This window comes from Lathamus discolor, chromosome 5, assembly GCF_037157495.1.
Source record: "Lathamus discolor isolate bLatDis1 chromosome 5, bLatDis1.hap1, whole genome shotgun sequence".
In the NCBI taxonomy this organism is placed as follows: Eukaryota; Metazoa; Chordata; class Aves; order Psittaciformes; family Psittacidae; genus Lathamus; species Lathamus discolor.
Window position 1 is genome coordinate 56,498,889 of NC_088888.1, and position 18,738 is coordinate 56,517,626.

At 42.0% G+C, this 18,738-nt stretch overlaps 1 protein-coding gene across 4 annotated transcripts in view; it reads right to left on the reverse strand.

Moving 5' to 3' along the window:
- PKIB (cAMP-dependent protein kinase inhibitor beta) overlaps positions 1 to 18,738 on the reverse strand; it is a 55,404-nt gene that overhangs the window by 29,398 nt on the left and 7,268 nt on the right. Inside the window, exon 2 of one of the 4 annotated variants that reach the window (XM_065680972.1) lies at positions 8,698 to 8,842. The exons of the other annotated variants lie outside the window; for them this stretch is intronic. The gene's annotated coding sequence lies outside the window, so the exon portion shown is untranslated. The remainder of the gene's footprint in view (positions 1 to 8,697; positions 8,843 to 18,738) is intronic. 4 annotated transcript variants of the gene reach the window in all.

Consider the following 18,738-nt stretch of genomic DNA (forward strand, 5'->3'; position numbering starts at 1 on the left):
GTTTCCCAACTCCTTTCAACTTTCCTCTTTTCCTTACTGATGCAGAACACAAGCTAATAAGCTTTAGGAGGTTACTACTTTTTATGTCAGCTACAACTTACTTGGCTTAAAGCAGAAATGCAGGAAAACAGGCTGTGGTAGCCAAAAGGTCAAACTACATTAGTACAGATGTAAGCAGTGTATGGACAGAGGGGCCAATTAACCTGTGCACCTAGCCGTGCAGACTTTAACATTACCAGCAGCTACACTGTAAAAAGGCAAATGTGTGCTTGCAGCATGAAGACCCATGAAATACAAAGGGTGAGCAAGCAGCATTTTGAAAGGTAATTTAATTCTAATCACTGGTCAGAGATTTGACAAAAGCAGAGAAGGCATTTTGGGCTCACCACTGTCCAGCAGATGCAGTAAAACACCTTATTTCACATGCCCTAGCATGAAGGTAGACACAAGTAGAGTCACATGGGCATCAGCAGAGCACCAGTCAGGTGTATCTGCTGGCGTGCAACACAGAAAGAGCCATAGATTCAAAAGGAGAATGGTGGGGAGAGATGGAGTTTGAAAGGGCTTAAGTCTTTCCCCCTATACTGTAGAGCTAATCCTATCTATTTGTCAGACAGAAAAGGAGAGAGGAATCTCCCCCAAACATCAGTATCCAATTTTCAGTGGCATGCAGCCATAAATCAGCAAAATTCACACAGACAGACCTAGGTGTGAGTGAGGGTCCATCTTATTTCCGTGCAGGTTATCACACTGCACATGGGATTTTTTAGGCACAATTTTAGTCTCTGACATCCTATCTTAAAGAGTGGTCACCATAGTAACGTTCAAATCACGTGGCACTGCACACCTGATACCAATCAATCTTGAAAACATCTTTTTAAAGAAAAACACTCCTAGAGAAGCTCTAGATGGAGGTTTCTGGTGAGAATGGGAAGATGCTCTCTTATAACAAACATGGAAATTTTACCTTATAATCTTTTCATCCAATTCTCCCTCCATACAACCCCAGTCTCTACCATCTTACAGAAGTGATAGAAAATAAAACAGGGCAACGGCTCTCTGCTGAAAAGTGACAAACAATGAAGTACAGCTGGTGTGTAAAAGATATATTGCATTTTTCCCCAGATCATTAACTGTGACTTCTGAGAATACAGCCATGCACTGATTGCTGAACAAAACATAAACATGCTCACCATAGTGCCTCTCCACCTGCCCAGGGCACCAGATTTCCCTTCAAATGCTAAACCCCAGAAATTTCACCAGCTTCTTTCCCTGTTTTTGCTTTCCCAGTCTGCAGTTCGATTTAGTTGATTAGAGTTGTGTTCCTCTCTCTGTGTGCGTAAAAGAAGCGAAGTGTGTTTAATGAAATTATGTTTGCACTTAGCTTGGCGCAGTAGCTTTCTGAAGTGCATTCCTCAGTAGCCAAAGAGCTGACAAAGTTAAGCTGCTGACATTACTGGGGTTTTGGGTGGGCTGCTTTATTTTTACAGCTCAGCTCCACCCCAGCAGACTTTGGGCTCTCTGTAGTGTGCCTGCTCCTCTACCGCCTTCAACAGTCTGCTGCCTCTTGTTATCCCAGCAAGGACACTGCTATGGGCTGATGAAAATCATCCGTCCCAGCAAACCATTCATGCACAAAGTTCAACCAGCCTCAGCAGTATTTCCAAAATAGTTCCTATTGGTTCTATCTGAAATTATTGCTACTTTCATTATTTGAAAGCCTACCACTTCTCAATTGTCCTTTGAAAAAGACTGTTTCTGTTCAGATGGATTCCATCTTTGTCAACTTCCACTCTATCTACATTTTCTTTTTCAAATAATTCACAGCTATAATCATTTATTCTGGCAGTGCCTCTCCTTTATTCAATGTGATTTTGAAACAGGAGAGCCACTGAATTTGTAAATGCCACCAACTGGCCTGGGAACTATACAGGGAAGCTAGGGACCAGGTTAGGAAAGCTAAGGCCCAGTTAGAATTAAACTTGGCTAGGGATGTTAAAGATAACAGGAAGAGATTCTATAGGCACGTAGCAAATAAAAGACAGACTAGGGACAATGTAGGCCCTCTCCGGAAGCTATCAGGAGAACTGGCTTCCCTGGATTTGGAGAAGGCTGAGGTTCTGAATGACTTCTTTGCCTCAGTCTTCACTGGCAAAGGCTCTGACTGCACCACCCAGGTCTTGGAAGGCAGACGCAGGGACTGTGAGAATGAAGAGCTTGGGCCCACTGTAGGAAAGGATCTGGTTTGAGACCATCTTAAGAACCTGAACGTGCACAAGTCCCTGGGACCTGATGAAATCCATCTGCAGGTCCTGAAGGAGCTGGAGAATGAAGTTGCTAAGCCACTGGCCATCAGATTTGAAAAATCATGGCAGTCAGGTGAAGTTCCCGATGACTGGAAAAAGGGAAATATAACCCCCATTTTCAAGAAGGGGAAAGTGGAAGACCCGGGGAATTACAGACCAGTCAGTCTCACCTCTGTGCCTGGCAAAATCTTGGAGCACATTCTCCTGGAAGGCATGCTAAGGCACATGAAAAACAACAAGGTGCTTGGTGACAGCCAGCATGGCTTCACTAAGGGGAAATCCTGCCTGACCAATTTGGTGGCCTTCTATGATGGGGCTACAGAACTGATAGACAAGGGTAGAGCAGCTGATGTCATCTACCTGGACTTGTGCAAAGCGTTTGACACTGTCCCACATGACATCCTTGTCTCTAAATTGGAGAGATATCAGTTTGATAGGTGGACCACTCGGTGGACAAAGAACTGGCTGGATGGCCGCACACGAAGAGTTGTGGGCAATGGCTTGATGTCCGGCTGGAGACCAGTAACGAGTGGTGTCCCTCGGTTGGGACCGGTCTTGTTCAACATCTTCATCGCTGACATGGATTGAGAGGCCAGGTTGGACAGAGCCTTGGGTGGCACAGAATCATAGAATAATTAGGGTTGGAAAGGACCTTAAGATCATCTAGTTCCACCCCCGCCTGCCATGGGCAGGGACACCTCACACTAAACCATGTCACCCAAGGCTCTGTCCAACCTGGCCTTGAACACCACCAGGGATGGAGCATTCACAACCTCCCTGGGCAACCCATTCCAGTGCCTCACCACCCTTACAGTAAAGAACTTCTTCCTTATATCCAGTCTGAACTTCACCTGTTCAAGTTTTAACCCGTTATGTGTGAGGTGTCCCTGCCCATGGCAGGGGGGTTGGAACTAGATGATTTTAAGGTCCTTTCCAACCCTAACTATTCTATGATTCTATGATTCTAAGTTGGATATCCAACAGCCATATGCTAGTAACAAGTTTGCTTAGAAATTCTTTCAGCATCCCGGAGATGCATGTAATAATAACAGGAGTAGACACTGTATGAGTCAAAGACATGTTTTACTAAGCTTAATGAAGTCACTACATACTCTCACTGCTGACCCACCAGAACAGATTATGTGCACATGAACTGCTGCCATCAGTTGTTTGAGCTCATCTGGGTGACTGTACACTAAAATTGACTAGGAAAATGCTCCCACAAGTCATTCCCAGAGAGATGGTTATATCCAAGACTGGCTACTTACATCATTAGATTGCCTCTTAAAAAAAAAAAAAAAAAGCTGTAACTATTGCTGTTCAAGAAGAGTGCTATCAAAATTTTTGCATTAAAGGAACTGCAGCAATTGGGTGTTTATGATATATATATATATATGGCACTTTGCATCTATCACAACTGAAAAGTCAAATTGTGCTTGTTTTCCTTGGGTAGGAAAAAATTCCGGTTGCCTCTAATTTTAGTATAATATTGGCCTCTATCCTACAGGTGTGTTCCAAGAGCAAAGTGAGGAGCAGAGCTAGAAATAAGATGCATGTTGCTTTGAAACTACAAAAATAAAGGGAATTGATGATATGTAAACATTTGTGGCTGTTGTTTTCTGCCCTCAATATGTTGTCATGCAATACAGATACTTCCTAGCGGCTGTATGAGGCATTTGTACTGTCTATAATGCTTTAGAAGTCAGTGCTAGCAGTCATGGAGTCCTATTACACATAAGGAAGTCAGGCTTTGATCTGTTTTCATAACGTGCAAGTTACATTTTTTCATCTGTGGCTCTGACGTGTGTGTCACAGTAAATGGCATTATTGTTCAACAGGGCAACAGACCCCAATGATAGAAATGTAATGTTCCAAAATCAAAATGGATTTTTTTGTCAGTAAACAGTGCTGAGTTTTAAGCTATGCCAGGGCCGGATTATGGTTTTCAAACTGCATAGGAATTGATCTCAGAGGAGATTCACTGATTTTGGTGTAGATCAGAGACTATACTTTGACTATGTCCAGTATCTTTTGCAAAGGTCAAGGGAAGATCAGGAGAGCACAAGAGAGCTGTTACAGCAATTGAGGAAGCTGCCTGTGGCCTTCTGTGCTTTATCAGCCTGTAGGAAAGAACTTAAAACCTGCCCTTCCCAAATCTTTAGTTTAAAGACAACAACATAATCCATAAAATGGAACACACAAAACCAGTCTACTCTCACCGTGAAAGAGCTTTGCTGTACATAACTAATTAACCACACAGTTCAGCCTGGAAGGCATTTGGACACAGGCACCCAGGAAAAAACCGCATTAAGAGACAGAATTATCACATTACACTTGCCACTGGAAAATGGTGACTCAGTTGTTTTCCACATCCTTTTACAAACTAAAGGTCATCGTTAAAAAAAAAACCAACAAAAAACTAGTGAGGGTCAGAAACTTCATGAATATTTTCAGCACCTTCTCTCGGAGGTCTTCATGTGCCATTGCTGGCGGTAAGATCACAGATCTTTCACCCTTATGCAGCTGACTCGCCAGTGCTGTAGAAGCTTTCAGTATTGCATGTTTCAAACTGTATGCTAAACTGACGCTTTCTGTTAAGGTTGCCTTCTTTTGCTACTATCCTTATGTGTATGGACTTCAAATACCAAATACTGGACTGTTGATATGGCACGTGCCTTTTAGGCTGAGGAGTTTTTTTAGTGCTGTCTTAGGAACACTATTTTTGTGTAGGCACATCTACAGTCTTTTTTATCACTTGTAACTCTTTTTTATCCCTTGATGCTGTACAGTAGAAATAACTAACAAATAGCTTGCTAAAGAGTTATTTATACAAATGCAAATACAAACACAAACACACTAGATTTCCTAATATATTTTCCTTTCGTATTTGTATAAAATAGTAGTGAAATAAAATCAGCATTATAAAAATGTGGTCCATCAAAAGCAAACAGAACAGCAGAACTAGTAAGTCAAACAAGTCAGAAAGTCTGCCTTCTCAGATTCAGACTTCCATCCCTGGCACCTAGTCCAGTTTCAGTTTCTGAGTCTCAGTTCTATTACTTAGAAGCATTTAACAGCTTTTTCCCCCCTCCTCTTTCTACGTCTTGGAGAAGTGCAAAAAGCAAAGATAAAGCCTGGGACAGGGTTTGTCTTCATATTGTGATTGATGAGGCTCATGCTGTATTGAATTTAAACTTAAAAACATCAAAACCAACATTCCTCTGAAGCAGTGAGGAAGGAGGGTACCAATTCAGCCCATTGCTGTAGATAGCATAGCCTGAAGTTGCTTGAATAGGCTCAAAAACATCTGAAAGCAGAGGCCTGTCTCCTAAGAAAGGATTTACGGTATTCCATGATTCATTTACATGGAATTTAGTCTGAACAACCACTACTTTCTAGCTGTGAAATGTGAAAGAAATTGCTACCTGCTGCAGCTCAGCGCTCCTCTCCTCCAGTTGCATCAGGGAAGGATTTCAGCCACACGTCCCCAGCAAAAGCCACCTCCCCCAGTGAATAGGAGAGGAGCCTCCCTGCCAACCTGCGTACAAAGCTCCCTTTGTCCCCTGAGACTCCAGCTAAGAGGCTTTACCCTCACCAGCGGTTGTTCCCCACCCATGAAGCACGTAAATAGGAGCATTGTGCAGAAGCCTCTTGCTAGCCAGCCAGTGAAACAAGGGAGATGTCTGGCCCACCCTGGAATGGGGGCACTCCTTCTTAGAGGGCCTGAGTCTTTCTTAATTGATGCACACAATTTAGGAGTCCACCTGCCCACCCTATCCTCACTTCTAAGCTGAAATACCTATTCAGAGTAAAATGAAACTTCTGGGGGATGTGAATGTGATTTTTATCATGAGCTATTAAATGACAAATACTTTTGAGCGTGGCCTTAAGGACCCTGACGTCTGATTTATCCATCATAGAAAAACATGGTAAATACCACTTCACTCACTTGACGCTCACCTGCCACTGCTTTCCCAAGGTAGCCATGCCTTTCCTGATAAAAATAAAATGATAAAAATGTAGAAGACAGCTGGCATGTCAAGAAACGGCATCTTATAGTTACTCTTTTGACTAGTGTTCACATTCTTTTTCCAGTGAATCCATAACCACTTCTAACTTCTACTTATTTAGGAGGGAAGGGTGAAGGCATCCCCAAACACTTATCACCCAAGTGCATCTGCTCCTTGTCCATACCACAGCTGAAGAAAGGTAACCCAGAGGAGGCAGCTCTGTCCCATCACACCCAGAAGGAGGTGTCCTATAGACGCTGCTAAAGAAGGGCTTTTTGTACATATATGGAGGCCCTCACAATTAGGCTCTTGATGTACTTACCATTGCCTGATTCTGCCTTCAGATGAGTTTGCATTGTGGTTAGAAGCAGCCTCAAAAGTGCTCACCTCTACTGAAAGGCATTTTATGCCAAGAACTGAAATGCACAGGCTTAGGAGCTGAATACAGCTGCACCTGCAGGAGAGGGACCAGAACCTCAGCCTGCAGAAAAATCATTCTCCTTAGGCTTCCTATCTATTCCCATGACTGCAATTACAGCATCTCTTTGGCCGGAAGAGACCAACTTGCTCTTTCTTCTGAAATATGTAAACATGGCATCAGTTTGGACTATGCAGTGCTTTTATAGGACGTCTTTAATGTGCACACAGAGCAGCTTTAGAGATTCCCCCACGTTTTTTGTGAGAGGTTTAGGCATGGTCTCGCCAATGAAAAAATCCTTTATCACAATTCCTCCTGGGTCCAGTACAATTATATTGGCCTGGGTGGCTGTTCCTCACTTCAGTGTGGTGCCTATACAGCCCTTGGAGGCTTTGAAGCAAAACCAGGTGTCTATATTAAAGAAATAAAGATGTGAAGTTAATATGGATTGAATACTTTATCTGACTCATCCTGAAGTCAGGGAAAGCATTTCCAGCATCTTAGATGCAGGACAGGGCTCAAAGAGGCAGATTTTATGCTGCTTGCGACTAGCAGCAAGGAATTCTGCCTCCTGTGAAGCATCTTTGAACCCTGAGAGGATGCACACTGACTTAATCCTCCTCATACAGACTATGCTGAAAACGAAGGATAGTGGTGGGCAAGATTTCCACATTGTAAACTCGTATTTGAGGAGTTTATCTTTCAAAAATTGATGGAGCTTATCCATGTGCACATTTTTACCATTCCCAGACACATAGATATGTGGGCTCTACATCTGAACAGATAAAGGATGTCAATTTAATTTCTGATCTCACGTTGTATACTGTAAAGCTTCACGGCTTGTGTCATGAGCATTATCTGCAGTGAAATATGTAAGAAAAGACATTTCATGAGTTCTTTTATCAAGTTTTAAAAAATGTCACTGATCAGAAGGTTAATCTTATGCTTAAGCCACATCTACTTACAGTTGTAGCTCTTTCCTCCACCAGAAACTTGTGTAAGCAAGGGCATTCTATTACTTTTCAAAGAAATTTCACAGATGCAGAAAGAAGAAACCTTTCCATACGCAGAGTTACTAATACTTATTGATAAGCATTTCAAACTCAAAATCTGTTCTAAACATCCAAGAATGATTACCCCAAAGAAGCTTGTTTTCAGCAACAGAAACATAATTTTTTGAAACCAAGTCATCAGTATTAATGAGGTCTAATTAAGCACCTTTGCCTTAACAGAGCTGGCTGTAAGAACCTACTGAATTACTTACTGATTTGCAGAACTGGTAAATATCTACACTTCTCATGTGAGATCTCTAAGAACTTAAGTTAAATGACACAGTGTGAAAATCATCTACTGTAATTAGGCTTTTGCTTTAAATACATAAGTTCAGATGTTTTGTTAACATGTATTTTCTTCAGATCTTAAAATACAACATTAAGGAGCTCTGCTGTCCTCAATACAATGTTAAAAATCACCAGGACTGTTTCTGTTTCTTCCAGAACTGTGACTAGTTCCCATTTCATTCTCTTCTTTTTGGACACCTCAGTGTATAACTTCTGAAAGCAAATTAGTAGGTAGGTTGTCTGAAGGACAGTCACTACACATCACACCCTTCCTCACCTCAGTATTTCTTTGTGTGGCACATGAGCAACACTTCTGCCTTCAAAACTGCTTACCCTGCAAAGCACTGGCAACATCCCTAGGTACCTGAAGTGCACAAGAAAGCAATAGCTACATTTGGAGTACGGACAAGCAATTACACCAGCTGGCAGAGGGCGATGAGGAGGTAGCAGTGCCATTCAAAAGAGCAATGAATTATGGCAGCAGTGAAGCTTGGCTTTGAGAAGACTATGGCTATCATTCTGGATGTCCTGCCCCTTGGCCAGGATCTCTGTCAGAAACCAACACTGCAAATTCCCACAGCTCCACAGATTCATGGTTTGCTTTCCATTACACATAATCTTACCATTTCAAATGCCTAAAGAACCAACAGGGAACAAATCTCAATTGTTTCCAAGACAGAACTTGCTTGATGTCATGCAGGTGACTTCAGGGAGCAACTTCTGGATATCTGTGGAAAATCTATCCTGGATCTGAAAACTGGATTCAACCTATAGAGATGATTGAGAGATCCAGGAGGTAATTAATAAAGTTGAGAAGTCATTAAAAAAAAAAAAAAAAAGAAGAAGAAAAACAGTATCTATCAACAGCTACTAAACACAAAGATACTGCATCTGGCTCAGGTAACCTGTGAGCTGCTGGGACACATGGAGAATATACAGGGGGAAGCACTTCCCTGTGTTCCTAGTGTTCCTCTTATTTTTGACCTTTCTCAACAGCAAGGCACTATGCACTAGGCAGCCATTTGATCTGAACCAGTTCAGCCGTTCTTATGCTCTGGAGGAAAATATAAGGATAAAAATAAACTCCCCACAAACGAAATCTCCATTATGTCAGTTCAAAGCAAATGGAAAACTTCCCTCCCATACCAAAGAGCAGCCCAGTCACTTAGTCAACATTGATTTAAGAAAACTCATTCCTTTCTAGACACACAAGCACTGGAACAGTACAGCACACTAAGGTTTCTAATCCAGTGTTCGCTGCGCGGTGCTGTGGCGAGGCAGAACATCAAGTTTTTAATGAAGCACAAAAAACCATTTTCAGTTTTGATTTCCACACCCAGAAACTGCTGTGTGAGACCACCTCTAACAAGCCCCACAGCAATCTCCTGCAGAGGGGAATAAGTAGTCCTATGGCAAGAAGAAGTCAAAAGTATCTGCTGATTTTGGAGGGGTAGAAAGAAGAATCTGAAAGCAGAAAATTACAAGGGTATTTTGGATGAATAAGACATTACAGCTTTACAGTGAAAATGGGAAAGGATCCTATTAACTGTTCATCCGGTTTAGCTTTCTGATTTCAAAGAAGAATTAGACAATGAAAAAGGACTCTGAAGATTGAAAGAGCTCAGTCAGAAAAGAACATTATCAATTTTGCCTTCCTACTGAAACCGTGTGACTCCTCCACTTGTGCTGAACTCTGCTTGAATGGTAAAATGGGAAGTTTCACAGAACGTAAAGAGGTGAACACACAGGTTTTTCCGTATTGATCATCTATGAAGCCCTGCAACTTTCTGCTGGTGGCTGCAGAGGCAGCCCTGCAGTGCTGCAGGTTGCCCTGAAAGGGCAGCAATAGAAGCAATCAATCTCTGAAGCGGTGATCTTCTAAAGCAAGGTGATGCTGAGGAAATTTAAAAGTCAAATGCCCTGAAGAATCACCACCTGCTCTCCTGTCTGCAGTGAGATCCCTGACATTGGGCAGTCAGGACACAACTTATGTGCAGTATCTGCTGTAAATAAAGCCATCAGCATAGATGTGAGCTGAAATCAGCAGCTCCAAAACCAAACTCCTCTTTAAAACCTATAATTGGAAGGAAAAGGGTGTCAGAAGCCCAGATACACCCCAGCTGCAGCTTGTGGTCACTTGCCAGCGTTCAGCTGAAGCAACCTGCTGGCACACCAGAGCTTGCCAAAGGTTGAATGGCATTTGGAGGTGAGGTGAAGGCAATCCCAGGGAAGACAATAAATCCTATCTGATTCCCTAAAGAGATGGAGAGGAACAGCAGAAGAGGAAGCAGGTTTTCTTCAATCTCTCTTCTTGCACTGTTCAGGCCAGATAGAGCTGAAGCCCCAAGCATTCCCTGAGGGCTAGGACTGCACCTCTTTCTCTTCCTGGAACCACAGCATCTCTGCAAGAGCACGAGAGGGAAAGCAGGAATCATTAAGCTCCAGCCCTAACCTCTGCATACTCTTTTATAGCTTCATCCATCAAATGGGATTTTTATAAGTTCTTTGCAATCCCCTGCAAGAGTCCTTGGTGCTCTATCAGTAGGGAAATGCAATTTTACACACATGAAACCACAGTATTTATACTAAAAAAGAAAAAAAAAAAAAAGAAAAAAGAAAAAAGAGAAAAACAACAACAAAAAGAAAAAGATGCATAACTGATGTCAATGGCAGAAAGATGATAAGCCTGAATCCATGAAGATAAGCCTGAAGAGAAGGAAGTGTGTTGAAAACTACTGTCCTATGTCTGGATTCATAGCTGAATCCACCATTTTCCCCTCCTATATTTCGTATCACTTTATCATTGCACTTTATCCTCCCTTCCCCACATCCGAACTGTTCTGCACAAGAACTGCTGTGTTTGTTAGCACAAGGGTCTCTGTCACACAGGCTCTGTAATTGCATTTGCTAACATTTCTTTTAATCTAACAGGCTGTGACTGACCATGTTATTCCACATCTGGTATCACTGAGAACAAACCTGAAATAAAACAACAGAAGTAAGCCTTGGCACACTGTGTATCCAGGGATATCGCACTGATGAAAACTGAAGGTCATCTCCCGGATTCAGTGTGCTATGAAACCAAACCTATGGCAATCTGGTGGTATTCTTGCTCTCCTCTCTGCTATGTATACCACTTAAATGATGGCAGACTACTTATGCAGCTTTTAGCAGCCTGCAAGCAAACATAATTCTGATGTTAGCTCACCAGGTATTATTCCTAGTCCATCTCTCTCCCAGATGTGCACAGCAGCAGCATTCCTTCTGTTCATTCTTGGAATGAAATCTTCCCTTTATCAATATAGAGGAAAAGAACCAATGCACCGACTTATTCTGAGCACAGTTCACATGTCAATGCTCTACACAAGGACATTTAGGCCACACATCAATCAACCATGCAGCCTTACAGCAACAAGCAGGCAGGTCTACGTATCTTTTATTTGCTCTTGGTATGGAGGACATCACCAAAGAAAAAGAAGAGCCAGTGTACCACTGTGCTGCAGAGATCCATTAGAGAGGCTAATGCAGCCAGGGGCAATTTATAAGAGATTGAACTATATCAGAAGACAAATTCACCTTCATTTATGCTCAAGCACAACAAGGCAGACGGGCACCAATACAAGACTCTACCCTTCAAGTCCTAGGAGGTCCATTCCTTAGACCTTGATGAGCTGTGGGTCTAAGGTGGCTAACAGGACCCTTGGGGCAGGAAACTGTTCTTGAAAGCTGCTAAAAAGTTCTCCTAAGGATGCACTATTTCCAAAGAAATGCATAAAACTCCAATGGAAATAGGGTAGGATACATCTCAGACAAATGAAGAGACACACAGCACAGGCCTCAAGATTTTGTGCATTCAGCCAATTTCCTTTCAGCAATTTAGTCAACATCTATAAAATATTCATGCCCATTCCCACTGAAGGATGTCCAAGCTCTACAGCAATGTACAATGGTCTGAGTTTTCTCTCACTATTTGTCCCTAGTAACTTTTTGCTTCCCCAAAGAATCCTCAGTGCAGCATGAAGGAGAGGAGCCAGTGGGTATTTAGCAGTAGTATCATGTCTTTTTAAAGGCACAAAAGCTACCCTGCCACAAGTACCATCAATCAGGGGTTTGTGCCTAATGCTCAGGTTCTTCATCTTAGGATTCATCAGTCAGCATCAGCCTTCTTGGCATGTATCAGAACAGGACAAAAATACCGTGCTCTCAGGTTTTGTGCTTGCTGAGTTTCAAGTTAACATTTGAATCTTCAGAGATGTGTGGTTTGAACAGATGTGGGAGCTGACTGTCAAAATACTCTATGTATATACATGAAAACTGTATTTGTATGAAGAAAAAGAAAACAACAGCTACAAATAAACTACTCTCCTGGAATTGTGACCTTCCAAATACAGAATTGGAGCCTGAAAAATGGGTACCTGATACCAAAAGCTGACACTGACAAAATAACTTAGGTAAAGGAGAATGAGCTTCAAGTTCGCACTAAGTCCTATACAAGTACAAGTGGCAATTTTATCTGAAACTGTAAAGGACTATTAAAAACAAAATCAAAGTCAGGATATACCAATAGCCTTTCTGAGATTTCATGCAGCAAGAAAATATGCTGAATCTATAGATCCAGGAAAGTAGTCTTTAGTAGTGTGTGGTTTCAGGTTGCTTACTACGTGACCCAAAATAGTCCAATGGACATGGAGTAGTTCAGAGGCTGTAGCTTAAAACTGAGTGAATAAAACAGTGCCCCGTCAGTGCGATGGCAGAACACTTGCATTGTGCAGCACCTTTTAGATACGTACCAATAAATGTATCTGGGATCATACACTTTTTCACAAACAATTAATTTCTATTATCACCCACTTGGCACAACTGAATCCAGAGTGTGTCATTCATTTGCCTCATTAGAAGAACATAAACTCCTCAGTCTTTCAAGAAACTTCCCTGATGGCATGTTTGTTCTGCCTTTTGAAGGCTTCACCCCACAACTCAGAAGGTTGCATTTTCCCAATTTAATGAGGACAAGCTGGAGATCCATGAGAAAACCTGCCCCTGCTTGACAGCTCCCCAGCTCAAGAATGGCCTCCGGGCACAGGGGAACACTTCCAATGCAGGATGCCCCATAACCAACTGGGAGGAGCCCCACCATCTAATCATGGCATGGAGGGCTATGTAGGGTGCTGCAACCTAGACCCTGGCACAGCCCTGACAACCAAATGTGGCTCACTGGCAGGCTGGAGAAAAGGCTGAACAACAGTGCAGTGACTGGGGCCACAACCAGCCACAAAACCACTATGCTGAGGTAGGGACATGAGGCTGAAGCCAATGTCGTGAATGCTCAATAGACATGATACGACAAGCAGCAGACAAATAGCTGCAAATCTCTCTCCCCTTCCCCATGTCCCATACTTCTACATCTGGAGAAGGAGGTACTTGCTACGCTGCTGGGATGTACTGCTACATATCAACATCTGGGCACTGCTGAAGCTCCTTCTGAATTAACTGGATAGCAGCCCTCACTACTCAATCCTAGAGAAAGAGACACAAACAAAAAATGGGGGTTTTGTGGTAAAAATGCCTTTCAAAATCATGCTGTGAAAGACAAAGAAGGTTCACATGAATTTCTGAATTAGAAGTAATCAATTTGTGGTGTAATAAAAAATGTCTTTTGGTCTGTTTGGGTTTTTGTTTGTTTAGTGATTTAGGTTTTTCTTAATCTCAAACATCCTTCAATTTAAAGCTCCACGCACTTCCTACATTATCTGTGTAGTGATTTGAATCACTGCTGATTCAAAGCAAGGATTGCTAACAAATCTGTGCCACACCAGATGCATTAAAACAGCAAGTTAGTGGATGGGAAAACAGCAGATGCATCTGATATCCAAAATTACCTTTCCTACAGATTTCTGTGTTTGATTAAGTATATATTTTTCATGGTACACTGTAACATCAGAGCTCTTCCCAAATTGTGAAGACAAAAATGAGGCAGTCTTTATCACCAAAACAGCAGAAGCCTCACACAGTGCAATTCAGTACTGCATATGCAGTGCAAATTGTACAAAACCACCTGTACAATTTTATTCCTCTAAATAGTGAAGTTACTTTAACAAACCTTATTAAACCCAAGCATCAGTATGAGTTCCAGCATTAAATCATTGAATACAGAGAAGTCTTTCTGTGGGAAATTTAAGACCAGAGGAAATATTCTAGCCCTGGTACGTTTATAGCATCCATTTGGTTTCTAATGGAGGAAGAAGAGATCCAAGATTTCAAATGCTACTCGAAGTGTCCTCTACCTTGAAGATGGAAGACAATCTGTACCGCAACACCCGTCACAGCTCCCGAAACGTGAGATGGCAACTAAGTACAACTGCTGTTGCCAAGGCACATTCATTTAGTCAGCCACCATTCTCCTCAATAGACCTGGGAAGTATTGGCAAGGTCTCATTAGACTCATCCTGCCTATTTTGGATATAAAACCAAACCATCCCAACCTTTTATCTTACTCCTCTGTCCAGTACCACTGACGCCCACTGTCAAAGCCATGGCGCACAGCCCCAGGGCCAAATGGCACGCAGCAAGAGCTCCTCAAGCCCTTTCCATGTGCTGCAGACCTTGTTCCTTGAGGTGCCTGCTGGCCCATCACCCCAGCTCCGCCCCCTCCCACGGGCAGCTGCCTTTCCCAAGGCATTCAAGTGAACACCGCACAAACTCAGCATCCCAGACGAGAAGTACAGGCAGTTCATGAGCTCTTCTCTGGCAATTTACTGCCAAATGCAACATGATCCGAGCGGGGAGGGGGCGGGGAACAATTAACTGTTATCTTTGCTCCTCTAATTTAGAAAATGAGGGTGCAATTTCCTCCAGAAAGCAGATGCCACAGGATTAGTGGTGGGTTTTCCCTGGTGTTCTGTTCACAGTTTGAACATTCAAATTGGAGTTTGTTTAATGTTTAGCACAGTAAAGCTCTGTTTTTACCTAGGGAAGTATCATTTCAGAAGTCACAGTTCACCAATGCATGCTGAGCACCACATTCATGCAGGGTGGCATTTCTCTTAGGATCTACAACTCCAGAGCTGTTACTGGAAAACCCTTTTTCTCCCGAGGGGCAGCTTTTCCGCTGAAACATAATTAACAATGTAACACATCACTGCAGCTCCTCGGTAGCTTCCATTTGCAAATCGCTGCTGATCTCTGTCAGATCCCAGCATCGCTCCCTCCTCAGCTTCCCTTCCTTCTCATTCTGCCTCTCTATAAACACAGAGACACTAATCTACAGGAAAACATGTGAAGACATTTCCTAAGGAGGTATAAAATGGAGAACAGTGTCTGCTATGTACACCACACAAAACAAGACTATGTGCCCTCTATACAGTTTATATGCTTATTTTCTTAACAATTTTTGAAACTCCCACAGTGATACCAGACATGGCCATTCCATTATATTCCCTCCTCAGCTCAGGTTTTTCCCCTCTGAGGATTTGCTCCTCTGAACAAGCCCAGAACAGTTCCAGCCGCTCCTGAGTTAGGTACTGGGTGTGCTGGCACTGTGCAACTGCAGCTCCAACACCACCGAGCTGTTTTTAGCTCCCATGCTGCCTGAGGCTGAGCATCTTCCCCCTCATCACATCCCATTTAGTGATGAGCCATTCATCCTTAGGCTTTTGAGCCCTACATTCTCTTACAAGATGGAGACTTAAAAAGGTCTCCATCAAAAAAGCATCTCTCTATGCATGCTGGACCAAAGCCTTTGCCCCAAAACATCAGAGGTGTCAACACAGACACTAGAAAATCAGAATTAGGTCTTATCCTGCACATATTTTGTTCAGCTGTCTAGACTGGCTTGCTGTCTGCTGGAGCAGCTCAGACTGGCACAGCAGGAGTGAAGCCAGATTCCCCTGCCAGCACCTGGTTACACATCTGAACAAATATCCACATTTTGGGAAAAGTTTAATTTCAAATGGTAATTACGTCTCACCTTCAATGGGCTCCTGCTTTTTGAAGCATCAGTTGCTGGACTGCCTCATTTGTCAGACTCAGCTAATCCATCCACTACCACCTCTGCATCAAATGCAAGTCCCATCAGATGGCAGCTCAGGCTGTCAGCCTTGCTTTTCTTCCTCTATGAAATACTGATATTGGAAAGTCTTAACAAGGAAACTGAGATTACGGGAAACATCTTTCGCTCCAGAGACGTCAATGCCAACTGTTATCTCTGCTCTCCATTCTCAACCAGGAATAGAGGAACAAATGCACTTGATCCTACCCTGAACGGTAGCTCTACAGAAAGGTCTGGACTGTAAATCCCAGCTTTGTGGTGGCTTTAATCAAATGGAACAGCACCAAGAGGAGTGGGGAAGTGGTGATGGGGACGGGCGGCACCATCAAAAAATTTAAATTGACCTTTTTTTAATCTGCTTTAACCTCTAATCTTATATATTTTCTCCTAAGTTCTGAAAAGGCACAGAAATGAGACCAGGATACAGATTTAAATAAAGAAATCACCATTTCCTTTCAATATGCATGCTTAGAAAATTTACACAGTTAAAATATTTATAGTAAGAGCTGATCAAGTGATTAAATATACTTTTAAAAGTTCCCTTTTAAAAGCAGTACATCTCTGAATCTCCTCCTTCAGCTCCTCCATAGGATAAATATTTCATTTTGAGCAATAGAACTTCAGGTTCTAGGTTTTATAGAAACCTAAAGAACAAGCAACTTTTAAGATCATTGTGTTGTTACGTTTTAATCGGCTTTTTTGTTAGTCAAAATCAAGAGGCAGGTATCACTCCATGTGGCCTTGCAAAATAGGCCAGCTGGGTAAATTTATCCAGCTTTCTTCTACACGCTTTAGACACTTCACCAGTTACTACTTCTTTCTAAAGAGGCCTCCACATTTGTTTGTTCTCTCTTTACATGACATAATCCAACTCCCTACAAAGCCTGGCTTTTTAACCAGCCACTTAATTAACACAGGGAATATACAGTTGGCTGCATTGTTATACCCATTCAAGATAGGTATGTTTCTGTAACAACATTCCATTTCCATGGTAAGATGTATGAATTGATATAGTTTGCTCAAACCAAGAAATTGGCTGTCCTTGAATGTCCTTGAATAGCAAGTAAATTTCCATTTGTAATTATTTTAATATCAGTAAAGGTAAATTAATTAGTACCATGAATTAACATTTATTTCTTTTACTCTCTATTTACTACTTTTACTTGATAGAACAGAAACAACACACTCTGTTGGGAAATTTGAGAAATACATCATGCCATTTATACTGGTTTACTTTGAAATGCTACTTCCAGCTACCTGTAAATAATGAGGATCTGGAAGCAGGGAAGGAGCATAAAAGTCAGTTAGCCCATTAAGAAAAGGAACTGCATGGACAGCATGTACACTCTTTTCAAACTGTAATAAAGCTACAAATTCAGAATGGAAAAAGCTAGCATTGCCTTTTCAATAATTCTTCTTCCTAAAGGCATCATGCTCTGGCTCTATGCTATATGCCTCCCATGTTCAAGTGGAGAGCTTCCAACCACATCAGTAAGAAGATGTTTCCATTAGGAACTGGTTGAGATTCATTTTCATTCAGTTAATTTGCTTCCACAATTCTAGCTTTTCCAGCAAACAAATGCAAGTTCAAGAGGAAAGAAAACAAATATACCTCCAACCCTCGCACACTCATCTTCTTATGCTTTTTTAAGTTCTCAGAGGTAAACAGCATGCACTTTCAATGACAGTTTCTGAGTAATGATGGGAAGAGCGAGGAGGTGGTTGAAAGCACCACTGGCTTCTTAATGCAAACTCTTTTATACTACTCAGGGAACACACGTTCAATCACTGCTTATGAAACAGCTTTGACAACAGGGAGGGCAGCTTTTTGCTTGATGTTTGTTTAAGTGAGGCTGTAGAAGCGAGTGCTTTCATTTCACTTTTTTTTCTTTCATATTTTTTTGTTAAACAGAAGCAACCCACAGTCTTAATAACAGACTGGTGAGTGGCTGTCTTCTCCAGAGACTTCATTACCATGAGGTTTCACTGCACTCCAGCTCTTCTGAGAAGGCATTCAGAGAAAACATAAGGGTACTACAGCATTCCTAATACCTGAGCTTCCCAACAAGAAAAACAAGCAAGACATATTAGAACAGTTCCATTCCCACTGCGCGACCTTACTTTAAAACATCAAAATCACACTACTGCACATGATACCTACGTCCAAGAAAGCAGTAACACCAGCATTTCATTTCTGAACACAGAACATAGATACCATGTTAATGATTTAGCAAAGTATGTTTACAGAAATCCCTGCGTGTTATGGAACTATATTGTTCTTTGGAGAGAGCTTTCCTTAGGTGAACAAAAGCAGCAGCAAACCAAATTAGATTTGGAGCCTGAAACAGAGCATGTGTAGCACACCCGATTACAAATTATTTTACAACACTGAATGTAACCATATTTTAGACAGATTATATGGGCACGATATTGAAGGCAGGGACTGCAAACCACTCTGCTGTTGTAAGCGCCTATTTGTTATTTCTTATTAAAGGTAATCACTGGCCTTCTTTCACTTTGGGAAATACAGGTCTCTCTTCCCCGTCACATTTTTCATGCACAGATGGTAACAAGGACTTCGCAGCAACTTTTCAGAGCTCAGCTTTGCGCTTGGAAT